The following is a 6059-nucleotide window of genomic DNA, read 5'->3' on the forward strand; positions in this document are numbered from 1 at the left end:
TCTGCCTGCTCATCATTTCTTATAGCACAATAGTACACTCATATACCACAACATGTTCAGCCATTCCCCAATTGATGGGTATCCCTTCAATTTCTAATTCTTTGCCACAACAAAAAGAGCTGCTATAAATATTTTTGTATATGTGAGTCATTTCCCCTTTTTTATGATCTCTTTGGGATACAGACCTAGTAGTGGTATTGCTGGATCAAAAGATATGTACAGTTTTATAGCCTTTGGGCATCGTTTCAAATTGCTTTCCAGAATGGTTGGATCAGTTCACAACTCTATCAACAATGCACGACTGTTCCAATTTATTTTTTGTGAGGCAATTGGGGTTAAATGACTTTGCCCAGGGTCACATAGCTAGTAAATGTCAAGTGTCTGAGGCCAAGTTTAAACTCAGGTCCTCCTGACTCCAACTCTGGAGCCCTATCCATTGTGCTACCTAGCTGCCTGTAGTGTTCCAATTTTCCCACATCGTCTCCAACATTTATCATTTTCCTTCTCTGTCATATTAGCCACGCTGATAACTGTGAGGTGGTACCTCAGACCAACCCTGAATTCTATGAAGAATGAGATTCCTGGATTTATCCTATCACTGCCTTGCTGAGGATAATTCACTTACTGGTTCTTTTGCCCAGGTCTCAAATAGTCCAGAATCTCTTTTTACCTCCCAGGAATGTTAGGTATTACTGGTTTCAGGCCAAAAGCATTGAGAAATTATGGAAAGTAGGTGCTAGATAAACATGTTTGTTGCTGTTGTTGTTGCTGCTGCTGAAATGCTATGGTCTTCTACCCTCCTTTTCCTAAACCTCTTGTCTTTTGGGGTTTTTTCTCTTCATAATAGGACCTGCCAAATGAAGTGAAGCTTGGAATTAAGCTATCTCAAACTGGATGCTCTCTGGGCGTCTCCAATTGAACATATATAAGACAGAACTCATTGTTTCCTCCTCAAACCCTCCCTTCTTTCCATCTTTCCTATTACTGTCCAGGGCACCGCCATCTTCCTAGTCACCGAATGACATCCTAGATTCTTCATACTCATCCTACTGTGATGTATAAAAAGTTTGGAGATATGGCTTCTGAGTAATTAATCATTTCATTAATCATGCTAACAATAATTAATAAAAGGGTTCAGTGGCACTCTAGAATGCCAGAGACCCCTTACGGAATCCACTCAACACTTACATGCCCTTGGAAGAGTGGGTGTTCCTGAGAATGGCAATCAACTCTGATTGGTTAACAAGTAATGAGAGAATGAATATTATAATGAGAAGTGGGCTTATTCTAATGAGGGTCTGGGGAACTTGACTCTGATCACTTAGTCTTGGTCTAAGAGACTTATCATTTATCTAGACTACCTCCCCCCCTCCCCCCTCTTCTCTGCCCCCCACTTCCGCCAGGGTAATCTAGACTAAAGGGAGTCCACCTCTGCTCAGACCTGGCTGAGTAGAACATAATGGGACAGAATTCACCTTAGATTAAATTCTTTGTAAGGTTGGGTGGGGCTACAACTTCCACCCAGGATGGAATAAATGTACCCCTGTAGATTTGGGATTTGAGCAATCTCATCCATTAACAATGTCCTTCAGATTCTGGCTTGGCCTAGCAGAGTAAGAGGATCTAGGATGGCAAAAACTTCTGGGTCTCCTCAATATTAACAATTAGTTATTTAATAATTATTTCTCTCACCACACATCCAATTAGTTGTCAAATCTTGTCTGCCTCCACATCTCTCCTCCCCCATCCCCTTCTCTCTACTCACAGAGCTCCCACCCTGGATCTTGGCAATAATAGATATCTACTTGGTCACCCTGGCTCAGGTCTCTCCACTGTTCCATTCATCACCAATATAGCTGCAAAATCAATTTTACTAACCATCAGGTCAGGCCATGTCATCCTCAGTACTCAGGAAGCTCTAATGGCTCTCTACTACATCCAGAAGCAAATGTGAAATCCTGTTATATTCCTCTACAACCTGGCCCCTCCTGATCTGTCCAGTCTTCTGCACTAGGACTTTACTCCAACACTTCCCACACTTGACTCTACCTCCTTGCCTCCATGACACAACTACATTGGCTAACTTGCTGTTCCTTACTGATGATATAAGGAGCCGCTAGGTGGCGCCATAGTGCATAGAGCACTGGGCCTGGAGTCAGGAAGACTCATCTTCCGGAGCTCAAATGTGGCTTCAGACACTTACTTACTAGCCGTGTGACCCTGGGTAAACCACTTAAACCTGTTTGCCTCAGTTTCCTCATCTGGAAGAAGGAAATGGCAAACCACTCCAGTATCTTTGCCAAGAAAAGCCCAAATGGCATCACAAAGAGTCAGGCATGACTGAAACGACTGAACACCTATAATAACACAGATAATGTGCCCTCCTTTCACCTCGTGCTTTTTTACTGGCTGATCACCATCCCTGAAAGGTTCTCTCTTCTTCCTTTGGCCTCCTACCTTTCTCAGCTTCCTTCAAGACTCAGTTCAAACTCAGACTTCTGCAAAAGTCTTTTCCAGGTTCTCATCTTGTCCCTTCCCTCTAAAATTACCTCCCAGTCACACTTTTTATATCTTGTGTATCTTCTGTATCTTGTATGGTATGCCGTGTCTTTCATTAGAATATGTCTTTCTTTGTACCCCCAGCACTCAGCACCATGTGTGGTACATAATAAGCACTTAATAAATGTTTATTGACTGACAAATGACTTCTTGTTCATTGTTCATTCATTTCAGTTGTGTCCGACTCTTCATGACCCCATTTGGGGTTTTCTTGGCAAAGATACTGGAGTGGTTTGCCATTTCCTTCTCCAGCTCATTTTACAAATGAGGAAACTGAGACAAACAAGGTTAAGTGATTTGCCCAGGATCACACAGCTAGTAATTGTCTGAGGCCAGATTTGAACTCAGGATGATGAATCTTCCTGCCTCCAAGCCTAGCACTTTATCCACTGCACCACCTAGCTGCCCAACACATAGTAGACACTTAATAAATGCCAATTGATTTGATGATTTTTAACATAAGACAAGAACTAGTACTAGAAAGATGAAATGACTTGCCTAAGGTGATAACAACAACATCATCTTTGTTGAGGCCTGGTATGATACTTATGTATACTGGGTGTCCCAAAAGTCTTGGTGCTATTTGAAGTGATTAAAACTTTAGGACGCCATGCAATGACATGATAATTGCTTGGCTATTTTATCTCCCCAACTAGGCAAGAAGTTCCTGGACGGTAGTGACCTGTGGATACTTCGGTATCATCTATAGGGTGACACCCACAAGTGGATGTGTATGTATATTGTACATGTATGTATATATGCTGTTTATAGATAGGCTATAGGCCTACATAAAGCTCTCCCAGGTTTTTGAATACCAATGGTTTTTCCCATTATTTTCAGGAGAAGGGTCAACGATGTTTGCTCCAGAGTGTGACAGCATACCTTACCCACTCTTCTCACGGATATGTGTACATGTGTGTATATGCTGGGGGTGGGGGGAGGGAGAGGTAGAAGAAGTAATTGATCATATATATGTGATAGGGACTGGGCCTGTGAGTTATATCTGTATATTAAAGAACCAATCTTTAATAAATACTTTGAATGAATGAATTCAAAATTCAAATTCAATCTTTATTAGGTACCTACTACTACAGGGCTAAAGAATGAATGAATAACAAATATCTCAACCCAGTGATGGACTATTTAGTTCAATTCAGTGTAGCATTGAGAAAGGGTAGGGTGGTTTCCACTTGTAATGAATACAAGGGGATTGTGTGGTTCCCACATAGCACAGCTGCAGATGTGTTCCCACTAAGGGACTCTAGTTCTGGGCTTCTTAGGGGTATTGGACTGTGTTCTCATGTGTGATGAATGATGAGAATCCCCCAAGGTATGACCCTGCTTCCTGGGCTTGGCTTGAGACCAAGGACTTTAGTCCTTCCTACCTCCACCAAATCTAGAGATGTATATGTGTGTGTGTGTGTGTGTGTGTGTGCATGTATATATATAGAGAGAGAGAGAAAGAATGTGTATTATATTTATGAGTTTATATCATTTATATAAATTCTATATAATATATAAATAACATATTATTATGTTGAATATATCATATTATTTTATTATATTACTCACAAGTATATTAAATATTAAGTATATTGTGTTAAACTGTACATTAAATATATTAATATAGTTTCTGTTATATAATATATGCAAATATAAAATATACCTAGTTTATATATAAATATACATTACATTTATGTGATTTTATATATAATTTATGTATATAAATTTTATGAATATTGTATCTACACACTCTCATTTTTGCTCTCCTGTTTATAGAAAACTATACCAGCCTAGGAGTATAATTTCAATATGCCTTTATTACATTTTCTACTTTCAAATGGAGTCTGCTCTCCCTTCCCTTGTGCCTCTGCTATCCTGAAGTGGAGTTGTATCTCCCATCCCTGTACAAAAATCCAAGCCTCTCGCTTAATCTCAGCCTGTGTGAGAATTAATCACACCAGACAAGTATTTAGGGGCTGCTAGATTTTGTTTTTCATATACGGGGCTGGAGGGGCTGATATTGGAAAGACAGTGAGTCATGGGGCATGGAGAGAGGCACATTCACTAGAAGCACCATGGGCGTCTCACCCTAACAGCACTCGGCCAGATGCGTTTCACAGTTACTGTGGAGCAGCTCTCCCATCTGATCCAGAGACAGAGGCAGAAGGGGACGTCCTTACGCAGTGCTCACGGGCTTCACCAACTCTCACTGTCAGTTCTTCTAAGTGTCTCTGGCACCTCTCAGCTCTGGTCACCCTGCCCACCAAAGTCTGCGAAGGGAAGGACAGAGGCAGCATCTGGAGACCAGACACACCCTGGACCTTGCCTAATCCCATGGCACAAAATGAAGGATCCATACTCTTCTTTTGGCATTCGTAGAGCATCCTTCAAAAACACAGAGACTCAGAAAGCCAGATTTCTTTTGAAATCACTAGACTCTGAGATTGCCTCTGCTAGGGTCTCTCCTTAGTAGTGCTCTGGAACTCAGAGCTACAGCAGAAAACATTTATTAAGCACCTACTGTGTGCCAGGCACGAGGGATATAATAACAAAAGCCCAAAAAAGTTCCTGCTCTCTCTGGGGGGGGGGGGGGAATCATCATCATAATATTTCTACAGCATTTCAAGGGTGACAAAAAGCTTTACATATGCAATCTCATTTGATCCTCACAAGAGTTTTATTCAGTGCTGTTATTCCCATTTTATAGATGAGGAAACCGAGGCTCAGTAGCTAAGTGATTTTTCCCATGGTCACAAACTTAAGAGTGTGAAGCAGGATTTGAACCCAGATCTCCCAGTGATGGGGTTGGAATCTGGGCTCCAGGAAGGAAAAACTCTGGCCCTGATGGGGTTGGAATCTGAGCCCCAGAAAGGAAAAACTCTGGCCCCAGACTATTTCCCACCCTTGGTAATTCTATTACCTCATGGACTCTACTTTCCCACATGGCCAAATCTCTGGGCTATAGTCCCATCAACTGGTCTTTCATTGTGGCTACACCCAATCTCCCCTCCATTGTCTTGCCTCCCTATGGCCCCAGGCCATTTCCCACCCTTGGTCCCACCTAGGCTCCATTTCCCACCCTTGGGAATTCTATTACCACATGGATTACTTGGCCACTCTCCCATGGTCTTTCTGTATATAAGGTCCATTTTGTCTCCATTAAGATGCTCAGATTTTCACATTCTAGCCAATAGCCCCATAGATGTTCAGACTCCTTAAGAGTCTAGCTAATAGGGCGCATCTTCAATAAACTTTGTTTTTGGCAGCAAGAAGGCTTGGTTTGAATTCTATCGGGCAGGACCTGGGTATTGTGATTTTGGGGTGCCAGGACCCTAATCTCTAGACCGCATCACCAGAATCTAATTGCAACACTCTACCCCCTATGTCATACTACCTCTAAGGACATACACTGATAAATAGAAGATTATGCCAGCCCTTTCCTCCATGATGGCAATGAAGGAAAAGAAGGGGCTGTCTTGCCAAGACAGCACACAGTA

Source organism: Vombatus ursinus, unplaced genomic scaffold (assembly GCF_900497805.2).
Source record: "Vombatus ursinus unplaced genomic scaffold, bare-nosed wombat genome assembly UNPS02014841.1, whole genome shotgun sequence".
Taxonomy (NCBI): domain Eukaryota; kingdom Metazoa; phylum Chordata; class Mammalia; order Diprotodontia; family Vombatidae; genus Vombatus; species Vombatus ursinus.